General features: G+C 39.5%; 1 protein-coding gene across 5 annotated transcripts in view; it reads right to left on the minus strand.

The window, feature by feature from the left end:
* Positions 1–23355, minus strand: part of NRG1 (neuregulin 1) — a 283369-nt gene extending 260014 nt beyond the window's left edge. For all 5 annotated transcript variants that reach the window (XM_066568745.1, XM_066568743.1, XM_066568744.1 and 2 more), the window contains exon 1: positions 23286–23355. The gene's annotated coding sequence lies outside the window, so the exon portion shown is untranslated. The remainder of the gene's footprint in view (positions 1–23285) is intronic.
* Positions 23356–24700: the final 1345 nt, after the last annotated feature.

The following is a 24700-nucleotide window of genomic DNA, read 5'->3' on the forward strand; positions in this document are numbered from 1 at the left end:
CTATGGTAAGAAGCATCCTGAGTTTTCTCAGGCTTTTCTGCAAATGATTTACATACAGGATCAGTTATTGCTAAAGAGAAAAAGAATCCCATAGTTAAATGTGAGGCTAAGACACACAAAATTCACTGGACTCTCTATTGCAACTCCAAAGTGTTTTGGAAGCCTGATCGCAGAAACAGAAGTCACAGACACAAGTTCAGAGATCTTATATCCAGAGAAAAGGCTACAGCCCATGAGGTAGTCACCTGGGTCAGAGAAAATGCATCTGCTGCTTATAGTCACTTTCTCAGCCACTTCATCTTGGCATAGAAACACCACTAAACTACAGATGGTCCTCTTGGGCTTGGATGTATAAAGGTGGAGTGGAAAAGGCTTTTCACTGTAGCAGTAGAAGCAGGTTCCTGAGATGCTCCACGTCCACTCAAAGACACTATCCATTAAACTTACATAAACATACTGATATGTGGAAAAGATGAAAAATACTAATTCACCACTAATTTTCAGTGTTGTCTCCTCAAATCAGTGACATTCAGTCTTCAAATGCATTCTACAATTCATTCATTCTACAAATGCATCCATGCATAGAGATAACTTCTGCAGTTCTCTTTGACACAAATAATGATTGAAGTAGCACCACTCATTTTCCTCAGGCCACTAAAGACTTGTGAGTGATTTTAGCAGGTGGGTTCTTTCTATGGAGGGCAAGGGAATCAGGCACTTTGTGGGAAATTTGGGGAGGGAGCTATTTTCCTCAATTTCCTACTGATTGATTTATTTCTTTTGGAAAACCTGTCCATGAAGAGCTATCCAGATACTTTTATCTGGAAGATAATCAAACTGCAACAAGCTGAGACCTTGAACCAGGCTTGCAGGATCTCTTTCCATCTCATTGCTAAGGTTGGTCAAATCTCCCCTGTAAAACAATTGCTTTGGCCATTCTTTGGGCATTTAATTTACATAAAACAACTTTCCTGAAGCAGCAACAAGACCCCAATATCTTATGCCTACAGCAGCATAAAGTATTTAGGGCCAACAAGGTCATTTTCCCTGTGAATTATCCTGCTGAAATGACAGTGTTTCAAATGTTTCTTAGATCTTACCACCGAATAGCCTCCACCCGGCACATGTATTTGAACCAAACCTTGTCCAGCCTAAGGGCAATCTTTAGCTGAAACTTACTCAATACCTTACAAGATTTTGTGCTTTTTTACAAAGGTTCTTGAATATATTGGCAAAGATGGTCAGGTTCTAGTTTTATACCCATAAGAAGAAACACTTTTGTTTTATTTTGCATTTATATGGAAGATAAAAGTACTTTTGAGTTGCACAAAACTAACAATTTAAAAATATTAAAATTAGTATTGCCATGCATATTTCTATGCCAAACCAAAATTTAAATGTCTGTGACATTTTTCTTACAGGATCTGTGTCACCTATATCCACATACCTAAATTAAAAAATATTAATTTAAAAAAACTAAGTACAAACCTATAATTTAGGAAAAAAATCTTTGAAATGATTGAAAATAAATTTTTAAAAAGGAAGAAAAATAATTTCTTACAAAGAATTGAATTTTGATTAGAGCGTGCATTCCTGTGCAGTAATTTTAAGATGAGAAAACTGCAGGAAGTTCTGAGGTCTTCTATGCACCAAGCAAAGCACATGCCACAATTCAGGTGTGCTTACAAATTTATCAATACTCATATTGTGCCTCAAAAATTCTGTTTGGTTTTTGGTCTCTGATTAGGAGCTATAATATTTTTTTAAATAATTGGTACATATCATGACTAAGGGCCAAAGGCTAGAAAGGAATCACAATATTTGCAAAATATTCTTCACATATAGTTGGAAAAGGAATATTTAACTACTGTAGAGGAAAACCAATTCTTTCTTAGGTAAAGGAGTGAATTTACTGTACACGCCCAGCAGCACTCCCCAAAAGGTAAAAGAGTATCCATTGTACTTTGAAGAAAACTCATACTGCTACTCAAAATGCTATAAAAATATGTGAGAATCAAAGAAATTGCACATAAGTGTCCCCTGCAAGTGTGAAAATACTTCTTTTCTGAAGCAGCACACCCGCAGAATTCTGTAACAGGAAAAAAAAGAGGATGTAACATAATAACAAAAATAATTAAAAAAACCCAACCAACCAAAAAAAAAACCCACCAAAAACCCCCTCCAGTGAATATGTCAGTTATAGCTTTGGTAATTTTATTACTCCCAAAATAATACTTACTGTAAGTGTGACAAGTTAGAGTGAAATAACAAGTTAAATAACAAGTTAGAGTTTATAATACACCTACAGCCACCTTTTGCTTCTGTTTACAATACTGTGTTTTCACTCTGCCAACTGAAAAAAGAATTTGGTACAATATACAAATCCTTTCAGTTATTCCAGCAAAAATTTCTTGTGTATATTTTAATTTGTGATGAAAATCTCTGATTATTATTATTGATAAAAATGACCTCTTGCTTTCTGGAAAGAGCTTTTGAGACCAGATTAGATGTTAAGACCTCTGAAACTTGCTGTCAGAGTGCAAAGAGGTGTCTCAACTTGCTCTCAGTCCCAGCTGGCACCTGGAGAAAGGAGTCATTAGAAAACAAAAAAACCCCAAAAAAACAAACAAAACCCCCAACATGAAAACAACAACAAGAAAATCAAACCAAACCAAACAAAGAAAACCAGACCAAACCAAAAATGCAAAAAACCCCCCAAAAAACAAACAAAGAGCAATTAGCTAATTGGTGGGCCTTCTGCTAGATTAACAGAAAGAACCTCACAGTACATATTCCTGGAAACAAAAAAAAAGTTCTGTGCTGTTGCAAATGAGCACATCAAATGCATAAAATGCAGAAGTAGGTCCAAAACATTGACACATTAATAAGGATGAAGAAGAGCACACACATCACAAAGACTGACTTTTCTCTTTTTAGTCAAATAATATAAATGCTGCATCATTCCTGCTCTGTGGTCCTGCAGAAAGCTGAATATGAATAGAAAACACTGCTTTCAGAAGTCAAATGTAAAACTATGAAAGCTAAGAATGAGTTAACAAGAATAACAAGATACTGAAATACTTGGGCAGTGTATGTCCTGCAATTAGACAAGTAGTCCACATAATGCCAAATTTAAAAAAGGCTTATGTTGCTAAACAGTACTAATGTAACATTCATTTGGACACCTGCTCTGACCAGACTCAAGAGTCTACATATTTATTTTCTAACTGGTGATTTATTTTTTGCTCTAAAAGAAAGTCTGTGGCAAATACATGTTTATACAGGAGCTTGTGCTCTGTTTTGAGCTGTTAACCTTAAAATCCAATGGATTTCATGTTTCCTGTTTATAAGGGTGAAACATAGCACTGCCTTTATTTTTCTAAAATTAGCCAAAATATAATTAAAGAGCAACTTGATTAAAAAACTTATCCAAGGGATAGATATTTGATAGTAGATGATTTACAAGCTCACAATATGAGCTGCCCTCATGCAAAGATCCAAAGAGCCTGGTATTCTCTCTCGTACAGCTAATTTAAGAAAATGCATTAATTATAAAGGTAAGTATAGAGTCATTCTTTTCTGTAATGCCCTCCAGCTGCCATTTTGAACAGTAAGTGATAGTTCTGACCTCAACATATTGATCCTTTTCTGAATATCTAGCAGTAATGAAGTCTATGATGCCATTACAGTGACGTTTGTGGAAGAAGATTAAGTCTTCTACCAGACCAAATAATATTGCTGGGAAAAAAAAAAACAAACCTACAAAAACAAACAAACAAACAAAAAAACCGAAGACATGATTTCTAGCCAATGACCCTTTTTTTCCAAGTATAAAATAGAGAAAGCATTTTTCAAAAGTTGAGAACAGTACTTTGGATTTTTACTGGACATGCTAACTAGTCAGACCATCTAAGCCCAAAAAACAGTACTTGGCTCTCATGTGGCAGAAGAAAGATTTTAGCAGCAGGAGAGGTGATAAGATGATTACATTTAATAGTAAAAAAAAAAAAATAATGTGCAATACAATAAATATCACTTTAGAGTGTATGACTTCATTGTTTGACAGTTTGGAAATTTAATTTCTTGGCTTGTCCTTTGAAAGTGTTTAGTGAACACATTCATTTGAGGATTCAAACCAAAAGTTTACAAACAGGGTGATTGCATTGTGAAAAACTATGATTCTGAGGAGTTTTTCGCCTTGTGCTGATTGTCTCAAGCTCTGCCTGGCAAGTGGTGGTTAATAAATTCAAAATCTGCAGAAAGTTGCTTCGGAGCACTGGATACTAACACCTAACTTTGCAAACACATGATGAAGGGACACTGACAGTCTGCTCTGTGGTGTCATGGCTCTGGGAATGTGCTCTCTGAAGAGTGCTTGTCCATCTAGTTATTGAACACAGCAAAGCTGTGCCACCACTACCAGCTTTCCTTGTCACCTCTCACTTTATTTTTTCTTGCAGTGGTCTATACCTTCTCAGGTGCATGACAAAAATGTCTCACAGAATTTGAAATCCAGGTATTGCATGCTTCAAAACAGTGACTGCATTCTTCAGGAGCCTGAGCCACATCCAGTGATGACCACCCCTGAGCAGGAGGTTGATTCCTCCCAGGGGAAGGTGTGAGTCTCTAACAGCACACAGAGCACACTGGGTGAACCCAATCCTTTGCTTGTGATAGAGAATCATATAAACATAGAGTCATTAAGGCTGGAAGAGACCTCCAAGGTCATAGAGTCCAACCTTTGACCAAACACCACCTTGCCAACTAAACCATAACACTAAGTGCCACGTCCAGTTATTTCTTGAACACTTCCAGGTGTGGCGACTCCACCACTTTCCTGTGTTCCAGTATTTGACCCTTTCTGCAAAGAAATTCTTCCTGATGTCCAACCTGAACATCCCATGGCACAACCTGATGCCAGCCCTTTCAGAATGGTGCTCACCTGTCACTGAGTAATGACTGACCCATGTTCAACCACTTTGGCCTTCCAAGCTCTTGGCTGAGTATTTGCTGCTGCCACCAAGACCTGCACCTCTAGCAGCTCCACTCAATCCCAGCTCCCAGGCTTTGAGATGTATCACAGCAGGTCTCCTACTCCTCACAGCCAAGGCTCCTTGGGTCAAAAGGGTGTTAACTCATCATGATGGTCCTTTCTGGTATTGTTGGGACTCTATCTGCAGACATTTGGCTATGGAAAAGGACTTGTACTCCACAAAATTTTCTTAATTCTTGGTATTTACTAATGCGAAAAGCCACTCATGCAAATAAGCCATGACATGCTATGGGTAGCTCACTCATGTCTACCCAAAACACAGGTAGCTTAAAAGATTTTTTTATGCTTGTTTTTCTCCAAAAACAGCCTGGCTTAATACATGTGCATCCAGGTAAGTTGAGCATTAAAACTTCAGAATTTATAACTGCAAAATACTTCCACCACATGAGAGGTAATACTGCTGGAAACTTTAACCAGAAGGAATACAAATTAATCACTTTCTTTTCAGATCATATGTATCTCAAGTTAGTTTTTAAAAACTTACTCAAATGTTTGAATGCCTAAAGTTTAAAATCCAGGGCCACAAAAGAAAAACCACCAAAAGCAAACTCCCCCAAAAGAACCAAAACCAAACCAAACTGCAACAAACCTTTATCAGTCAGTGAAAGAGCCTCTTTCAGAGTTTCAATAAATGCCATTATCACAAAATGCAATACTGACCTGAAGGACCAGTTTTAGAAAACACTTCATTCAGTAGTGCCAGCACTTCTAAGTGCCAACAATATATACATAATATTTCACTTGTCTTTCATGTCCATGCTGGATTTTATTAACTAGCGTCTGTAACATAGAAGAGTATATTGGAGACATTAATACCAACAGTCTGCAATTTTTTCATGTGGTAGACATGTATGTGTATTGCAAGGAGGTGCTTTGTCTGCCAAATCTAGTAATCACTTTTTACATTTCCCCAAAAAAGGCATTATAACCTCTGGTTCAGCTCCTGCTTGTAGCTGTTCTACAACCTCCTAAATGGTTTTCTATCTCCTCAAAAGATATTCATAGTCCAAATGTTCTTAATTCTTGCAGATTTGGTGCAAGGCAGATACATTTTTCCTACTGACTTTCAAAATATCTGATGCTATCAGATAGCATCAGAGGCCAATCTTGATTGACATTGGGAAACTATGACATTATAAGCAATGAGTTTTATAAATTCCAAATTACAGCTATAAATGAATTAACTGTAAAAACTCTAAGGAGCTGGCTCAGCAGAATCCCAAACGCTTCTATCCCAATGACACAATCCAAGATTTTGCTGACTGCACTATCACACGCATAGACCTGATCTGTTTGATTTGCACATGAATGCTGACATTTTTTAAGAATTACAGCATTTATAGGCAGTGCCTACGATAATTACTAACTGAATAACTCCCTGTCTTTCTGTGCTTCTTATCTTCCATTAAACCAATTTTTTTAGCTTCTCTTTCCCATGTATGTGTAGTATAGAGTCTCCCTCCATGTGACTAAGGCCCAAAAAGAGACCAGACTATGGAGGAAGATTGTGCTCTTTTATGGGAATTATTTCCTCAACCTTGGTTTGCAAAAGTCCCACTTACCCTGCCAACTTTCCCCTGAGCTCTGCATCAACTGAATATTTACTGCAGAAGCCAACCCCAGGGTCTGTGTTACACAGCTGGTCTTTGGTTACTTATGCCTGCTATGGAATTACACGTGGGACAAAGCTGTCTAACAAGATGCCTCCAGTGAATATCTACTCACATCTCTGTCCAAAAGCAAATGCCTTCTTTTCTTCTCCATTTGAAGGCTGAATAGAATCAGGTGAGCTCTTTCTGAGTGGAAAATAATGGCTTTCATTGATATTTGAATTGAATCCCTTGCAATTGGCCCCTCAAACATAACCAGAACTTGATGTTTTGCTTTTTTTTTTGTGAGGGCCTGTAATGTTAGTTGTTCACATTCCTCCTGATTTGGAAGGTGTACCATACTAAAGAAAAAGCAAAGCCTATGCTACATGTATGAGTAGACAGGGTGTCACAATGTGAATATTTTTGAATTATTTTTTCCTTTTTAATTCAAGAATTCTGCCAGCAGCTAGACCCCTATTTACATCAGGCTGCAGCATTTTCTACCATATAATGATGCATAAATTATGCATGCCTGAACTGGAAATGTTTCTAAGAGAAGCACTAGAGCCACAACTAGATCTAGAAAGTATTTTGAAGAATGCTGTTGCCCTCATAAAGTGGAGAGGGAAGGGAGGTGATGAAAAACAGAATAGATTTTTGATGTATAATGCAAAGACAGGCTTGTGAGATAAATCTCAGTTTAGGAATATGGGATTCATATCCTGGGTCTCACTACAAACCTCAGCATTATTGGGCAAAATACTGACTAGGTCAAATTTAGAAACGCACTCTATCTCTCTCTTGCAAATGCAAAATCTGTGTCTGTGTGATATCCATATGAACTTTAAAACATTTCTGTCAGAATATTGGTAGGACTGGGTAATTGAATCTCAGAAGGCAGGAAACCTTTCCTTTACTTTTAGAAATCTGGTTCTGCTTTGTACAGGAAGAGTGCTGCAATTGGCTTTTTCTGGTAGAATTTTTGTGAGATTTTTTTTCAAAGAGTGAAGCACAAATGCTTAAGTATAAACATGCACAAAATTGCAAGGATTTGCAGTGTGGTATCCTACACACACAAAACATATACTCCAAGTATCTAAATGGTTCCTGTTGTAGAAAGAAACCCACAGAGGGCTCTGTGTACCCCTTCAGAGTCTTCTGGGAGTACTGGGTTTCCTGTTGTCTCTCTTTCTCAGTTGCAGCTCTGGACAGCTTGAGTGCTCCCTGCCACAGAGGACCACCAACAGGACCATCTGGCCTGTGATAACAAGGACACTGGGGAGAGTAGGAATCACAGCTTCTAGTGAGTCACGTATTGGTCACCCATGCTAATTAAAATCAACTCATTGCCACAGACGATTTTTTTCACCTGAGACCATGAGGTACCATGTCTATTTCTGTTGGTCCTGCGACAATTTCTACAACAAGGTACTTTAAATGTCTTAAAATTATTATAACCATTGCAAGTTATTCCCTCAATTTGATGGTTAGCTGCAGTGGAGCTTTGATCTCCCTTTGTGACAGTCTTTATTTTAGTTACAGACACGCCTCAGCCTTTCTTTGATCAGGATGTCCTTCATTTTAGGGATGCTTTCTCCATACAAAAAAAAAATTGAATAGTCATAGGAAGGGAGCTTCTGAAGCTCCCCATTGCTCTTATGGCAGGAATTTCTTCTGGCACCACACAGCCTACAGCATGGAATTTGTGACTTACTTCCCTAAAGCTGAAAAATCTGAGCTTGTGAACAACCACAAGCAGAGGGGTGGCATCTGAGCATGACCGGGCAAGTGCCAGCAATCTGGTCAGTGTGCCTGAGGTAAGGGCAGCCTGTCCTCACACGGGCAGTTTGCGGGGCACTGGCAGCGAGTGAGGGATCAGCAGCCACATTTCCCAGGCGGTGACCACGGAGCACTCAACAGCCCCCAGTGATCACCCGTTCATGCTCTTGGGAACTGTTCTGAGCAGCCAGTTTTGCAATAATTCTGCAGCACCTGTTAACAGAAAGACAGGGAGTGTCAAAATGCACACACTACTTCTTACTTAGATGGAAACACGGTATAGGTCAGAACTAATTGAACTGATAAATACAAGATTTGACACAAAAATGATACTTTTTCTAGAATCCAACACTGAAACACAATTTTTAAGGGCTGAGTCCATTAGTACAACCACATTTGCTCCCTCTAATTAGTGCAAGGTCCAGAGCAAAAAAAGTCATATCTATAAACATATTTTTACAATCAATCACCAAAGTTCAGAAAAGTAGTTCACCCCCAGTATTGTTACACAGGTTCTGTCCCTTAAGGTGAATTATACACCTTTTTTAACCTACAGAACAAGGGCCTTTTAGTATGAAGTCACAACGTACCCTTATAACAAGACTAAGGCCACAAACCAACAGGATGTAGGCCTTAGCAGCAGCTATATGAGAAGGGCTTTACTTCTAGGTTTCTATCAAAACTGGTGTCTTCTAATGTTGGGTTTATTTTGAGTGGTGCAGGCATGTATGTTTATTTTCCTTACTGAGTAATTGAGGGGTTTTTGAAGTCTCGGTTAAAAGCTCCAGAAACATTTCTGTGTAGTAGGTAGTTTTACAGACCTGAGAAGAGTCATGGATACTGTGGGAATTGCTTTAATTAGTAAGAGAATTGTTAAAAGATTCTTTCTTATTTTTTAATGACCATGCTGGAATGCATAATGTCAAATAATTGCAGTGCAATGCTCTCTAAGCCAGAGAAAATCATCCTCTGAATGGAGAGGAAGACTTTTGAATCCTTTGCCTATTAATTCTCCTTGCATCCTGCATAGTGTACTGGGTAAATGGTCAGCATTTGCTCACAAGAATTTCAGTAAAAACAGTTAGGGTGCCTGAGAGAAAAGAACTACAAAAATGCACATTATTGAAGGTCTGTCTTTGATTATGGATGATAGATTAAAATGATAAATTGTGATGTACCCAATAAAGATTTTATAGGTTGTGGCTTATGATATCATGTAGCACTCCTACCCCATTTGGAGCAAGTTTTCAGACTAAAAGCAGCCCATGATGACACAGCATCATTACAGTGGTAATCACTCACTTTCTCATAAAATGTGCAAATTCATAATGAAAGTTAATAATAGGATAAATCCATGGTAAAATGGATCCATCTAAACTCTGGTTAACAAATCCAAAGGTCAAGAGATCTTGGACAGCGTGTAGCAAGTTGACCCTGGCTGCAGAATATGCTACAAAAAAGGTCCCAAACATCTCTGAATTTCCCTTTACCCAGCAAATAACTGGCACGAGTGTGTGGAGAAAGCAATCAAACAAGGCTGGTTAGACCAGGAAGCTGTAGAAGCAACTACATTTTAATGAGGTGAAGAGGAGGGAAGGGGAGAGGAGGGGAGACACAGTCTCACTGTCCAAAGTTTAGCAATTAACTTTCTTTGTTTCCTGACAAAATCTGAATAGAATGTTCAAACCTGGACACATGAAGTCAGACTCCCAAACCTATCTCTACAGTCAAGTTTCTGTAACCTCTCTGCGGGGGGATCCCTCCACTCAGCCATGCAGAATGTGATGTGCACAGAGACTGGCAGAGGTGAACGCTTGAGCAAATAAAGACATGCCCTTCAGAAGCACAGTCAAGCATCTTCCCAATAGTTAATTACACAGAACATACACTGTGCAGAGTTACAAAAAGTCTCTCCCCTTGGAGGAGGAGAGTGCCCAGTCACATTTCCTCCCCACGTCTCAGTGTTCAACACCTAATTTAATGCAAAATTATGTCCTGCATAAGATAAGAATCCCAGACAGTGTTGCAGTAGTTCATTTTTAGTTGTTTACACATTTTGGCTATTTTTCCTGTGGTTTGACCTGTCCAGTCCTCAATTGCAAGTCTAGATGCAAACTTCTTTGCCACCAAACAATCATTCCAGGTGTATTTTTAAATAGTGCCTCTTGCACTGGCTTGTCCTGTTTCAGTAATGCTTGTCCCCATCAGAAATGGGATCCTATAAAGGTGCTGATACATGTTTTTCACAAAACTGTCAGTGGGACCCTGGTTAAAGGACTCCTGTGTCTCCCCAGGACTCATTGTGACAAAGATTCTTCTTCTTTCTTCCATGGTGCCACCAGTTTACAGCTCTCACTGCAAATGCACAACTTTACTACCATCACAAATTACAAATTAAGGGCATAGTTAAAATTACCTAAAACTACTAATATAAGACATTAATAGACACAAGCTTCTTCTTCAGGGAAGCAAACTCCTTTTTTTCAATAAGTGGAAATTTCATCAAAATGTTATGACATCTATACCAAAACCAGTGAAGGCAGTTAGGGTACAGTTCCTGAGATGCAGGTCTTGGATGGGTTTCCTGTCACAAAGGGGCATGGTGTTAATATGCAGTCAAAGCCTTGGGAGACTTTGTTGGATGCTTGACTGTATCAACATGCAGTTTCTTGCTATCTGTCACTACTGACCTGGCTTATAGCCACTCTCTCATTCCTGAAGTATGTTGCCTTAGGCAAAAACAAAGGACTTACACAGCAAAATGGAAATCAGAAAATCTGGACACAGCATAAAATGCTAAAAACTCCCCAGACTAAGAAGATGATGGGAACTTGTGGTGGTCTGAGAAAGAAAATGGGGAGATTGTCCAAGTTTGTAGTACAGAGCAGGTCTAGGATAGTTACAATGCAAACTCCCTCCCAAAGTGGAATAGACTGGAAGGTGAAAAACTTCTACCACTTATTTTTCATAAAGTAAATTAGACAGACTTATTGGTTCAATTCAGCAGTTGCTGGATGAAGCCATCGCTGAGGCTGTTGCATCCTGCCAGACCAGAGGCAAACACCCACTTGGCCCAACAAAAATGTTTGTACTATGAACTGCTGTGTCTCTTGGATTTCCTGTAACTGCTAGCAGACCTTTAAATACCATGAGACTCACAGGCCAGAATTTTCAGAGGTGCTCTTCTGCAGCTGTGGAGCTGGACAGCAAATCTTCATAGCTTGGAATATTCCATGGCAAAAACCCGCACTGGAGTTTTGCTCTTATTTCAAAGATATGTTGCAACACAGTAACGTGACTGCAAACTTGTGTGCAGGGTCAACAAGTCTGAGAGGAACTGGTTATGTGAATAAAAATATTCCTCATCACCTTTATAAATCTGACCCCTGAGTAGAGAAAACTAAAACGCTGGAGGAGTAGTGATTATTTTAGAATTACTCTTGAAAAAACTCAAGTGCCTGTTTTCTCTAGTTTGTTGTAAAGGGTTGTAAGACTGTGAGAAAATGTCCTATCCATGGAAAAGCAAGGAAACCACATGGAGTTTTTCTGTAAGAAGCATTGCTTTGTAACCACTGGGCGGGAACCTGAAAAAAATTTCAACAAAATTCTCCATAAGAGAATCAGACCAGACTAGCAGAAAATAAAAAATAATTACACAAAATATATGATGCTTTAAAAGTATGTCCTTTTCCATGACATGACTATCAATGTTGTGGAAGAAGTGAGAGGATCTGAGAGCATGGCATATTTTGATGCCAGCATCATTACTTCCAAAAGTTGATTGTGCACTCTTAACTGCTCCCAACCCTCTCCAGACCCATCTGTGTTACAGCCACTCTCAGACACCATTATATCCTCTCTTTGTGTTTGCTATGGACAATGGTTTTCATTTTCAGCCTTGTTGGGTCTATGAAATCTTGATCATTATCAATCTAATTCCCTGATGGGCCAATCTGTAATGAACTCTGGCTCCTGTTGCTGGATGGCATTTGCTTCATCAAGGAATGTTCTCCTTGGTAGTCAGTGTGAAGGAATGGTACTTTCTTGGCATGGGCCACTCCCATCCAATTGCAGTTGAGTTTCCAGGGTTGTGCTGGAGAAGTTTATTCACTTGGGAACTCAAGCAGAAGTTTCAGTAGGATAGAAAGGAAACTTAAGCATTTAAACCACTTTCTGTGCATTTAGTTGTGCAAAGATTTCTGAGGGCAATCATGGAAAATACAACTTTGGGACTGGGTTTACTGTTCTGAAAGAAATTGACATATTCTGAAAGTTCTCCTGTCGTTTAGAGAGTCTTTTTGGTGATGAAACTCATCCACTAACTCCTTTCTGATCAAATGGAACATGCCAATTTACAGGGTCTGTGAAGGTGACAAGAAATAATAACCTTACAACGAAAAGAGAATAGATGTTAGGCAGAAAAAAAAGGGTTTTTTCCTCCTATGTAATTATTTGTTCTCAATTTGTTCTCAATTTTTACAAAACACTTCAGAAATACCAAGTTCTAATTTCAATTTAGACTTCTAGAAAGGGGCCTACACTGTTACATTCAAAGGTATAGCCACCCATTTTATAACATTCATGGACTAGACTAAACTAGGCTAGACTAGACTAGACTTGAATGTTTCAGTCAAAGGGACCTACCATGATCATGCAGGCCATCTGCACATGCTGTCATGGTAGTAAAAACCAAGTTCAAATAAGTTAATCAACTAAATAAATAATATTGACTTACTAAAATTCTTATAGGAACTAAAGGTCTCTCAAATTTCCCTTCTGCAAAGTTAAAAGTTAAAAAGTTCACATCTTTACCTTGTGCAAGAAAAGAGTTGGATGCTTTTATGTTACAGCTGTGAAACATAGACAAGGTACACCTGGCATGATTTATGAGCCACCAAAGTTACTTGCTAAGATGGTTTATGTGACACAGGGATATTTATAATAAGCTCACCCTATGAAGAAAAAAAGATCGACTATGTCATAACAGTTTGCAAATGCTCTCACCAAGCACAGAATACCTGCTGCCATGAACACATGTTGGAACACAGCCCTACATGCCCTGAAATTGCTCACTTCTGACCCAAACATACAAAGTTCAAGACACTAAGAGCTAAAATCAGCTCCTCACAGCTTCCCTGCTTCCCCTCTTGTACATTTTCAGTAATATGCAAATCCCTAAAAGAAGGTCCCAGGTACCAGAGCAGTTAACCACCCCACTTAGCTTTCTTCCCCTTATTTTATTCTCTAGCATGTTGCCATTTCTGTTCATTTTCATGGAAACACTGGCTTTACAAAAACATAAACTAAGAGTGTTAATAAACATGGGCTGAAAATCCAACTTCATCCAGAATTACTGAAAAAACCCAGATGTGTTTGTTATAAACACATGCCTGGCCAACTTCAGCTTTGCCTTTAGCTCACTTTTATTCTTGATACAGGATTTAAAGGTTTAATGGAGCAGTCAGGAAAACAAACACATATATGTGGGTGCCTCCAGTGCACCCACAGCAGGAGGGAGATGGGAAGTGGTTTGTGCTGCAGATCTGCCTTGATTGCTGAGCTAGGCTGTTGGCTGGACACCTGCAGACATGTGCATGCATCTTGAAATTTGGGAGGACACTTTGCACCAGTCTCAAACTGCTATGGAGGGGGTCAGTCCTGATCTACAACAGTGTAAGGGTGAGTAGACAACAGTGCTATTTTGGATTGTGCCCTCCACTGCACTGTGAGGTCTGACATAAAGGCAGGCCCTGGGGCTGCAGGAGTAGAGACACTATTCCCTTGGTTGTCATGAGTCAGGGTCACCAAACTCATCTTGGAGGCATGTGCACAGTTGATAATATCAACAAAGTCTGCTTTGGACACAGGCTTCCAAAAAGCTTGGATCATCTCTGCCTTTTCCTTTCATATACAGTGACCTGCTTTTGCTGGCTGTCAGAAGAAATTTCAAGTCACCTCTTTGTAAAGATCTTTTTGTTTCGCTATACAGACCTTTACTGATCTTTGCTTACTGAAGTTCAACTGGTGCAAAAGAAAGAAAACTGAGGAGTCCTTTCTAAATTCTGCACTAAGAAATATTTTCCACATCCAGAAGCCAAAGGACAAATTTCCCAATGCATAAGCAGTGCAAGGTACATACAGCCAACTCTACAGTTCTTTCCATGCCTTGTAGAATAGGGATGTCCCTATTGATCAATTTTGCAGCAGGAGGGTGTGACAGAGCATGTATTTTGATGTCAGTTCTGTGACAAGTGCACATGGGGAAGAATAATTCCAAAATGTACCAGTACAGGATGTGGGCTGAGATGCTGGGAAGCAGCTCTGCTGAAAACGACCTGGGGGTCCTGGTGGACAACAAGCTGTCCATGAGCCAGCAGTGTGTCCATGTGGATGAGTGGGCCAGTGGCATCCTGGGGTGCATTAGGAAGAGCATATCAGCGATTGTGGGAGGTGATCCTGTCCCTCTGCTCAGCCCTGGTGAGGCACATCTGGAGTGCTGTGTCCAGCTCTGGGTTGCTCAGTACAAGAAACACAGGTAGCGCCTGGATAATTACAAGATTGAAGCATCTCTCTAAAGAGGAAAGGCAGAGGGACCTGGACCTGTTCAGCCTCAAGAAGGGATGACTGAGAGGGGACTTTATCAATATCTACATCTCTACAATATCTACCGAAGCACCAAGCAGTAGGACAATGGACAAAAGGAAAATGATGCACAGGAAGGTCCACCTGAAGATGAGTAAGAACTTTACTGTGCAGGTAGCTGAGCAGGTTGCCAAGAGAGATTTTGGAGTCTACCTCACTGGAGATGTTCAAGAACCATCTGGATTCCATCCTGTACCATGGGCTCTAGAATGACCCTGCTTGATCCACTGTCATTCCTTTGAACCTGACCCATTCTGTGATTCTATGATTTGGTGGCTGGCAGTTCTGAGTTGCTCAGTGAGGTTTGAGTGCAAAAATTCCACCAATTAAACCCACAGGCTATTATGGCTATGCCAAAACTTTAAGGCCAGGAGATTCATTGAACCCTTGCAATGATTAGCCATTAGGCTGTGACTAAATCCTCACAGCACAAATTGCAAACAGTGCAAGCAAGAGGAACCTCTTTATCATCAAGCATCTGTTTGCAGTCTATTTTAATCATGGTATGTTCAGGTTTCCAAAGAATGGAAACTGAGGATACAGCTATGTGGTCCGAATTGAAGAACAGATGCCAGCTGATGCCTGCTGGTAACCTTCAGTATCAGAGAGGGAAATGAAACCCAATACAAAAGGCATTAGCAGAAAACAAGTGATTTGTTTCTCTGTAAGCAAAACAGAAACCATTGTGCATTAACTGGAAAGAGGACAAGAAATTTTGGAGCTTGATTCCTTAGCTCATGCTAACAGTCTTAAAACACGATAGAAACGTGGCAAACTAGAAACCTGACTGCTGTACTTACTCTAAACCAGACACAGTTCCATGTCACTCATGCTGGTGACAGGGTATCAAAATATACTGAACTCATTTTACATTGAGGTCTCAACCTTCTGTAAAGCTATATCTTGGATTGCATGGGAGCTTGTTACTGTAGTTGTGGCCTGCCTTGTCTGCCTCTCATCTCCACAGTGTGTCCAAAAAGGACAATGGAGCTGGTGTAGGGGCTGGAGCACAAGTCATGTAAGGAGTGGTTAGCCAGGAGAAAAGGAGCCTCAGGGGAGATCTTATTTCTCTCTACAGCTATTTGAAAGGAGATTGTAGTGAGGTAGAGTCTCTTCTCCCAGGTAACAAGGGACAGTACAAGAAATAGCCTCAGGTTGTACTTTTTTGGCAACAGACACTAATAGGAAGACAATGAGAGTTGTCCTGTTGGGAAGGCAGTCCTATGAAATGTCACCAAGCATGGAGCTTGAGTCTTTTCTATGTGTTGACATGTTCCAATAATAACAGAATCAGAATGGTTTGGGTTGGCAGGGACCCTTAAGATCACAGAATGGTTTAGGTTGGAAGAGAACTTAAAGATCATCTCAGTCCAATCCCCCTAACCATAGGTCAGAACACTAGACCAGGTTTCTCAGAGCCCCTCGAACATGGCCTTGAGCATCTTCAGGGCTGAGTTATCCCCAGTTGATCTGGACAACCTGTTTCAGTGCCTCACCAGCCTCCCAGTAATGTCTGCAATGAACTGAGTTTTTCTTGCTATCCTACTAGTATTGTGGACTAAACAATAAACAGTGGAGTTTTGTGGTGTTGCATTTCACAGCTAAATTCTCTATGTGTACAAGCCTTTCCCCACTTGAGCCTTCCTAATACAATCCTTGTTCTGACTTTAATGTCTAGTAAGGGTTGAGCTGAAATATCTGCCTTTTCCTAAGCAAAGACGCTAACAGGCTATTTCTTTCACCACTGATCCATTGATTTACCTGAAAACTATCTCTGTAGTTTTGACTAGTTTTTCAGCCAGTTCTTGTAGTTGAAAGAATGGGAGGAATGACAAAAGAGAGGCATCAGAGAAGCATGGCTGGATGTTGGGGCGAGTACTGGTCTCCTAGGTTTTGGATGGCTTTAAATGATTGTGTATTTATAGGACAAACATACAGAGATGTTGAGCTAAGATTGAATTTCAAGACATTGGACAAGTATAATTGGATAATACCAGATGTTAGGGGCAACAGCTTAAACACCATCTAAACATCTTTCATGTTCCACATACATGCTCCATCTCTGGAAGTGTTCAAGGCCGGGTTGGACAGAGCTCTGAGCCACTTACCAGTGTAAGTGCTGAACCTAGATGATCTTTCAATTCCCTTCCAATCAGGCCATTCTATGATTTGTGATTCTATGATTCTGTGCTTCTATGTGAATTATTATGGACTGTCTGAGCTGGCATGTGAAAGATCTGACATGTGAAATGACCTGCACTGTGATTCCTTCCTCCTTCTCATATAAACCCCTTCACATTTCTTCACCTGTAAATCATGGAAGGAAGGAGAGCAGTGTTTTGTCATTTTGCGATCCCTTGTGTTCATTGATTTCTTCACTAAGGAGAAAGTCTGTTGCACAATGTGTCCCAGCAGACCTGAATATGTATGTTTTATTTGCATTCCTAAAGATCCTTAAAGCAAACCCACACGTCAGTTTCCACAAATTGCTTCTTCACAAGATGCACAGGTACTGCAAGTTGCTTTTCAGTTTGCTAATAAACTTGGACACTGCTATTATGGCAGTACTGAACAGTTCAAACTCTACATCTTGATCACTGACTTCTTGCTGGGCTGGGAGTCAAACCTATTCACTTATTTTCTCTGAGCTGTTATTTATGATAATATTCAGACTCCAAGCACAGTTAGCTCAACATGATACTCCTGCAACTGGCATTAAAAGTTCAGTTTTCCTGACTCACCAAGAATCAGTATGATCAGAATCCTTTACTCATCAGCAGCTGGACACCTGAAATGCTTAACTCATAAAAATGAGGATAGAGAAGTTCAAAAAAAGAAGCTAGATCAAGTGATAGCTTGGATATGACCTGCTGTCATCTAAATCCTATGTCTCATAAACACTAATCTCAGACATTTCTCAGTTAATTTTCTGCCTACTGCATGTTGCCTGTCTGATAGGTTGTGTCATCTTGATAGATACTAGAATAATAATCAAAGTACAATATCTAATATCCTTCACAGAATTTTCCTCATAATTATTACTTCTATAGTTATTCTTGTAATTCATGTAAATTACTAATGCTTCTTTGAATTTAACTAAATCCTTGGCTTCATGCTCTTTCTTTTGCAGTGAATTCCCCAGTTTCACATGTTGTGAAACTGACATCTTTAATTTCTGTCTCTGTCTCTGAATTTTATATTTTGAGGTAGAAATGTCTATTCCTCCATGTTTAAATAATTCTATTCTATATTTCTATCACCTCCTATTTGTCCTATCAAAAAACAAAGAGTCAGATGCAAGAGCATTCACTCAATTAATACAATATCTGCATAAAGCAGGAAAAGTCAAAGTTTTAACTTGATCTAAAAGTAAACCTCTGCGGTTTATGCCCTTCTCCTATATTCCATCCAATTCTGAGCATTCACACACTGCATGTCTAATACCCGCTATGGACAAATCTCTACCCTACTGAACACCTCAATCAAATCACTGGATAAATCTCATTTTTACTGGCTGAGGGCATGTTTTATAGCAATTTATCTCAATGAGATTTTCATAAAATTTGGATGAAGGAAAATTCTTCTTCTGTCTTCATTGTCTTATATACTCTGCTCTTGAACTTAACCCTTTATTTTAGTTTAGCTTAATTCTGAGTGAAAGTGTCCACATATTAATTCTGTGTAATAAATGCATTTCAAAAACTAATTTAGATCCTATTGTCTGAATGTCCCCATGAAACAGGTTCCAGAATATCTGTGAAATACATTATATTGCATATATTAAAAAGAAATTTTGGATGTTTTTATCTTTTATATCTGTCATCCAGAGGATGGTGTCCAGCCATCCTTAAAAGCTGCTTCACATGCACCATTGACCCTCTCTCACAGGAGCTGCTGTTTTTCTGCTGCTTGCAGATCTTTCCACCATGATATGTGCCAGACTGACATTCCTGTTGCAGCTCTCATTAACTGGAACAAAACCAGTAATTTGAAATTGACAACTGTGATAAAATGAAATGTTTCCATAGAAAGCATGGGCAATTATTTCTTGCTAAAGCTAAAATCATGGGCAGGATGCTCCTCTGAAGACTTTCCATCTAATTTGTATTGTGACAGACATGATTAGGAGGTGGACAGAATCAAAGCATCACGGTGTATAAGTCAGAGCACAGAAAGGATAAGAGTTTAACTCTTGTAATAGCACAATCAGATGGCAGCAGTGCTGTTGGCAATATAGATTAATTTTCCAAATTTTCCCTATGAAATCTGCCAGCAGAGTAAGCAGTCATTAGCAGACTGCAGAAACACCTTGGCATGTCTCAGAAAGGCAACTGTTTGGTTTTCAATGAAGGGCTAAAGAAAAAGCTTCTAAGGCTATATAGATAATAAAAAAAAGGCAGAAAATATTATAAATGGAATTACAATCAATAATCTTGCTGATGTAATACTTATTCCCAAACCCACTAAAATAAAGAGCAGACACCCAAGCAGCCTCAGTGGGTTCTGAATACAGATTTTAAGATGAAAAATACAAAAGCCAAGAAACCCATAACGCAGCATGGCAGCCTGTTTCAGAAGGAAGATGTGGATAATGGCTAGTGTCCCAGAAAAATTCTGTTTTTCACATCTATGTCAGTTGGTATAAGAGTACATCTGCTATTACCTTTTCCCACAGACCCTGCCTCAGGTAATATTTAAGAGCTTATTGTGCACAGCAGGAATTTATAATGACCTCTCTGTTTAAACTACTGTCACTACAGAAAAATAAATATTCCAAAAACCTCTTGGAGCTAAAAAATCTGCTGTCCATCAAAACCAAATGGGAGCCCAGGGTTTGAAAACACACAGTAAAAGAGTATTAGATGTGATATCACAAGTCATTACATTAATGCAACAGTACTTTCTTCCTACTGAATGAGTCCAGGACTTTATCACAAAGTCACATCAAAGTCACTGTCGTTTAGCCTTAGGAGAATATCTACTTCTTTTCTAAACACTGGTGTAGTTCTAACTGGATTGACAGCTTCAGGACCTGACCCATACAATTTAGCTACACCGCAGGAACAGTGCTGTCAGAGTGAGACGCCTCTAGCTCTGATCCCCAAGACATCTGTGAAAGAACAGTTTTGTCTTTCTGCCCTTTAAAAAATTCAGTCAGGGTCAGTCTTATGGGGAGGAAGATTTCTGTACTTGTTTGAGATTGTCAGCTCAATTTCTAGCCCTTTTTTCCTAAATTCTTAGCTGCTCTGTTTATAGAGCAGATTTCACTTAAATTTAATGCCAAAAAAATCACATCACATTCTTCTGTCAACTGCATGTTACCAGGAGACAACATTCATCTGGTGGTTTTGGAGGAGACAGCTTAATTCCAAAGAAGAAGGACTTTTTTGTAGTTTAGGTACTAGACCAAGTATCAGGCTATATGGAGTTTAATTACACAGGACTGCTGTGTAACACATGTTACTGCATTTACCACAGACAGTAGAATTAAAAAATGACACTGTTTGGAAGGCCATTCTGTAAGACACGTAGTCCAACCCCTACTCAAAGCATGGACTCCAGGTTCAATCAGCATGTTCTGAGCCTTTTATACTGAAGTTTTGAGAATCTCCAAGAATGCTCAGCCCCTTGTTCTAATCTCTTAGAGGGAAATTGTTATGGGCTTACATGGCTTGAACCCCTTCCTTTTTCTTGCCCTTTAGTCTGTCTACCTAGATAGACCATCTTTTCCTGTTTGTACAAGGCTTGTCATTCAAAGGAGAACTTCCTTAATAATAATAACAATAAAGTTCTAAAAACATTTTTAGGTGCTTTTATGAATCTTCATGAATTGCTTGACTACAATAATTTCAACACTAAACTGTGCAAATTCAGTGGAGACTAGGAGACTCAGAGAGGCTACAAACCAATGAATGGAGGTGAAAAAAAGACATTCATTGGCCAAGCATTTTTAAAAGCCTTGATCAATATCTCACCTGCTTGGTATTACTAGGCTGTTGCTTTCCTTGTCTGAATTTTACCCCCATACAGTGCAGTCTCAAACTGCTCTTACCAGAGAGGAGCCACAACAAACATTAACAAAATCAATCATTGTGCAAAGAGGAGCCTGAGATGTAATCACAGTCCATCTTGAAGTTTGATTAAGTGCTCTAACAAACTGAATAAGAAAAAAAGAAAGCCAAAAATAGAGTGCTGCTCTACACAAGTACAGGATGGACTACCAGTTAAGCTAAAAGGAAGAGTAGGATAGTTTTCAGACTCTAAGTACCCAAGATCTGCTTTGAAACTAATTCTCTCCAAACTATGGGGCTATACTTGTCAGAGGCTCTTGTCTCTTTTTTTCCCTTTTTTTCTTTTTCTTTTTTTCGACATAAAACCTGGTAGAAATGTAATCCCAGAGTTTTAGTTCATGTCCACTCATTAACTGCTAAAGGTATTCTATGACAAGTGAAGCATCAGCCTGAATTCTGTCCGTAGACAGCTTCCCATCTTTGGGAGATTTAAAAATTTTTTAAAATCACTTCCACCTGGTATAAATTCTAGCACAGATTCCTTAACTGTGTGCTGCAATTTAACAGTGAGTCTCTGCTGTTGATCTCAAGGCCCATGTCCATGTGCTTACTGACACACAGAACTGCTCACAGGCTTGATACAGCTGACAAACCATCTGGTTTGATGCACTGCCCAGGATATCAGCATTTCCAAACAATAGCTTACAGAAGGGGCCATCGGACTGCAGGAACTGTGGGACATAAACAAATCGTGAGAAAACTATAAGGCAGGACAAACACAGTATGACTCAAGCATTTGAGATGAAAAAGTATGGTTTGAAGAAATTCTTTGCTTAAGAGTAAGAGGTCAGTGACACATTGGCCTGTGTTGTGAATTTTCCATTGATCACTGTGCAGCATAAAAACAGAATAAGCTAAAAATACAGAATACAGCATTATTTATGATAACATTATTAGTCACTTTTACAGATTGTGCTCAAGATCTTTACTAATCTATTCAAGTATATTCATAAAATCTGTATCAACATATATATATATATATATCAAAGATAGAATTTTTAGTAGAATCATGGAAAATGTTAGAACTCTGCTGAGGACAGTGCATCTAGAAAAAACAGTGCTAATCCCTTCACTGTACAGTAGGTTGTTACTGCTTTATACTACCTTTCCATGAATGAGTAGATACAAATTTTATAGTTCTAATAGTCTTGAACCAGTACTTTCTCAGTCCCTGACAGAGGATGTAACTTATCCTACTCTCTTTGAAGTGCAGGGGTATTAGAGAATTCTTCCTTTTTTTGCCTTCTATTGTCCTCTGCATTTGCCATCACATTCTCTCAAATTTTGCAGCTGATAGAGTTGGCTACTTCTCCTTTAAATCACTATCTCCTTCCTCAGCTACCTTCTCTGTGATGCTGGGCCAAAGCTTACTGGGACCAGGAAAATCACCAAGAGGAAAATATGGGAGACTAGTACCTTCCAGGAACAGTGAAAAGCAAAGGTCATTTTGCACTTGCTCTGTATAACGAATATTTTTTCCCCTCCTTCAATTCCATTAGGAGTATCTTCACCCAACACACCTATCAGGAGCATGGGCCACTGGGGACTGGGATCACAGGTGCAGGATAACTTTTTATACATGCATAATGAGAGAGAACTGTGCAATGTCTTGTCTTCCCCCTTGTAGGTGCTCCCACAGCGAATCAAATTGACAGCAGCCAAATTACCTCAAGGACCTCAAAACTGAAAGCAAGTTCTCTTCACCTGTCTGAACACAGAAAAGTGCTCCTACACAAATCTGAGACCGGTAGCTCTTGTCTCTAACTGTGAAAATAACAATTCAATGAAGATCCTTGTCTGTGGCATGACTTCCAGCCTCTTCTCTAGTCAGACAAGATTTCCTAAGCTTTTTTGGTGGACAGTTTCCTCTGAACAGCATCCAGCTCAAAAAATCTGTTCTGCTAGTAGAATTCCCTGGCACTGGCCCACAGATACCAAAATCCTTTATGTGTATTTCAGGAGAAGCTACATTTATCTAGTGCTTTTTAGTAAGACTTCAACAACTTGCATGCTACTCTAATCAGAGGGAGCTAAGGCTAACAAACCTACACTCTCCCTGTTCTGGAAGTGCCGTGCAGAGTTCTTGCAGCTTCTACAAGCACATAAACCAATGCTGCTTCAGAGTCCCCCAGCTGCAAATTGACTCACAGTTGGAACTGGTGCTGATGTCCGTCTGTGTTGGTGCCAGGCTGTACTGAATTGGCCCTTCAGACGTGGCCCTTCCTGACAGCAAGCAGCAGAAGAGAAAGAAGGAAGGGGAGGGGAAAAGATGGGAGAAAAAGGGAATGTTTAGATAAATTCACTAAACAGATATGCAGACACCATCTCATGTTTTTTAACACAATCTCTTGCTGTATATTCCTCCCCCCTCCAACACACACACTTTTTCATGCACACAAACACACATCCCAGCCAAAATCTGGGGGAAATGGTTGCCTTCATTTGCTTTGTCTGCTTGTCAGCCCACGGGAGATTCCTTTAACAGGGGTCATTAAAGAGGGTGGAAGACATGCAAGCTGCAGAATAGATGATGTTATTGCACCTAGCGTGTGTGACTTCACTGTCAGATCAGATCTTTGCAGATCAGACCCTTGCAGATCAGACTGTCAAGACTGAGTTTATCTTTCAGCATTTCTGTAAGGACAGATGCATATGATAAGACCTGGATGTCAAACATGAGCATGCCAGACCTGCTGTCCTGTTCATTAATAGACATTGGATGCAGCAGGAAAAAAAAAAAAAAAGTATCTTTGCAGGATTTCTTGTTATGAATAACTTTACCCTCAGAAAAGTGCAGTTCAAATCCTTTCTTGCGTTTAGGTCAGCTAGGGCTTTGTAATTAACCTGACATGTGTCTCCTTTGCAGATTGCATTTGTGAATTTGCTATGGAGGGAATAGTCCCTGTCACAGAAGGTGCAAAGGTAAAAGCATCAGACAGCTCTGATTTTCTTTATTCCAGATGTGCAGCTCTGTAAGTGAGGTACCAGAGGTGGACTGAGAAACCTCTCCGTTTGAAAGCATTTGAGTCCACATATTTTGACATTTGAAGTATTGCTCACTACATTTTCAATCTACTTCTCCACTTTTTGGTTCTTACTGTCTTCTCTGAGGCATTGATGTAGGACCATTGGGTATCTATGTGCTATATTGTGAGCAACTCAAGGAATTGGAAAGGGTCATGGTGTTTTTAATAAATAAAGTTTCTGTGCTGCTGCTGCAGTACAGTGAAACCATGAGCACCAATGGCAATTGCCATGTAACAGTAGAAGATTTTACCAGTGAGGAAGAAAGGAGCTTGGCATCTGTTCTTCAGCCCGACTACTATGGCAACAGTAAGGGAATCTGAATGCCATGCTATAAATAAGCACTTTCCTTACTGAGTTCTAATCTCCCTGCCCGATTAGTTCTTACAGAATCTGACTGGGTATTATACTTCATTACTACTTAGTAATGAAGATGGATGACAAAGGTGAGAGTAGGTTTAGATTAGATATTAGGAAGTATTTCTGTACTTTAATAGAGGCGAGACACCGGAAGATTGCATAGAGAAGTTGTGCATCCC

The sequence above is a fragment of the Molothrus aeneus genome, chromosome Z (assembly GCF_037042795.1).
Source record: "Molothrus aeneus isolate 106 chromosome Z, BPBGC_Maene_1.0, whole genome shotgun sequence".
Taxonomy (NCBI): Eukaryota; Metazoa; Chordata; class Aves; order Passeriformes; family Icteridae; genus Molothrus; species Molothrus aeneus.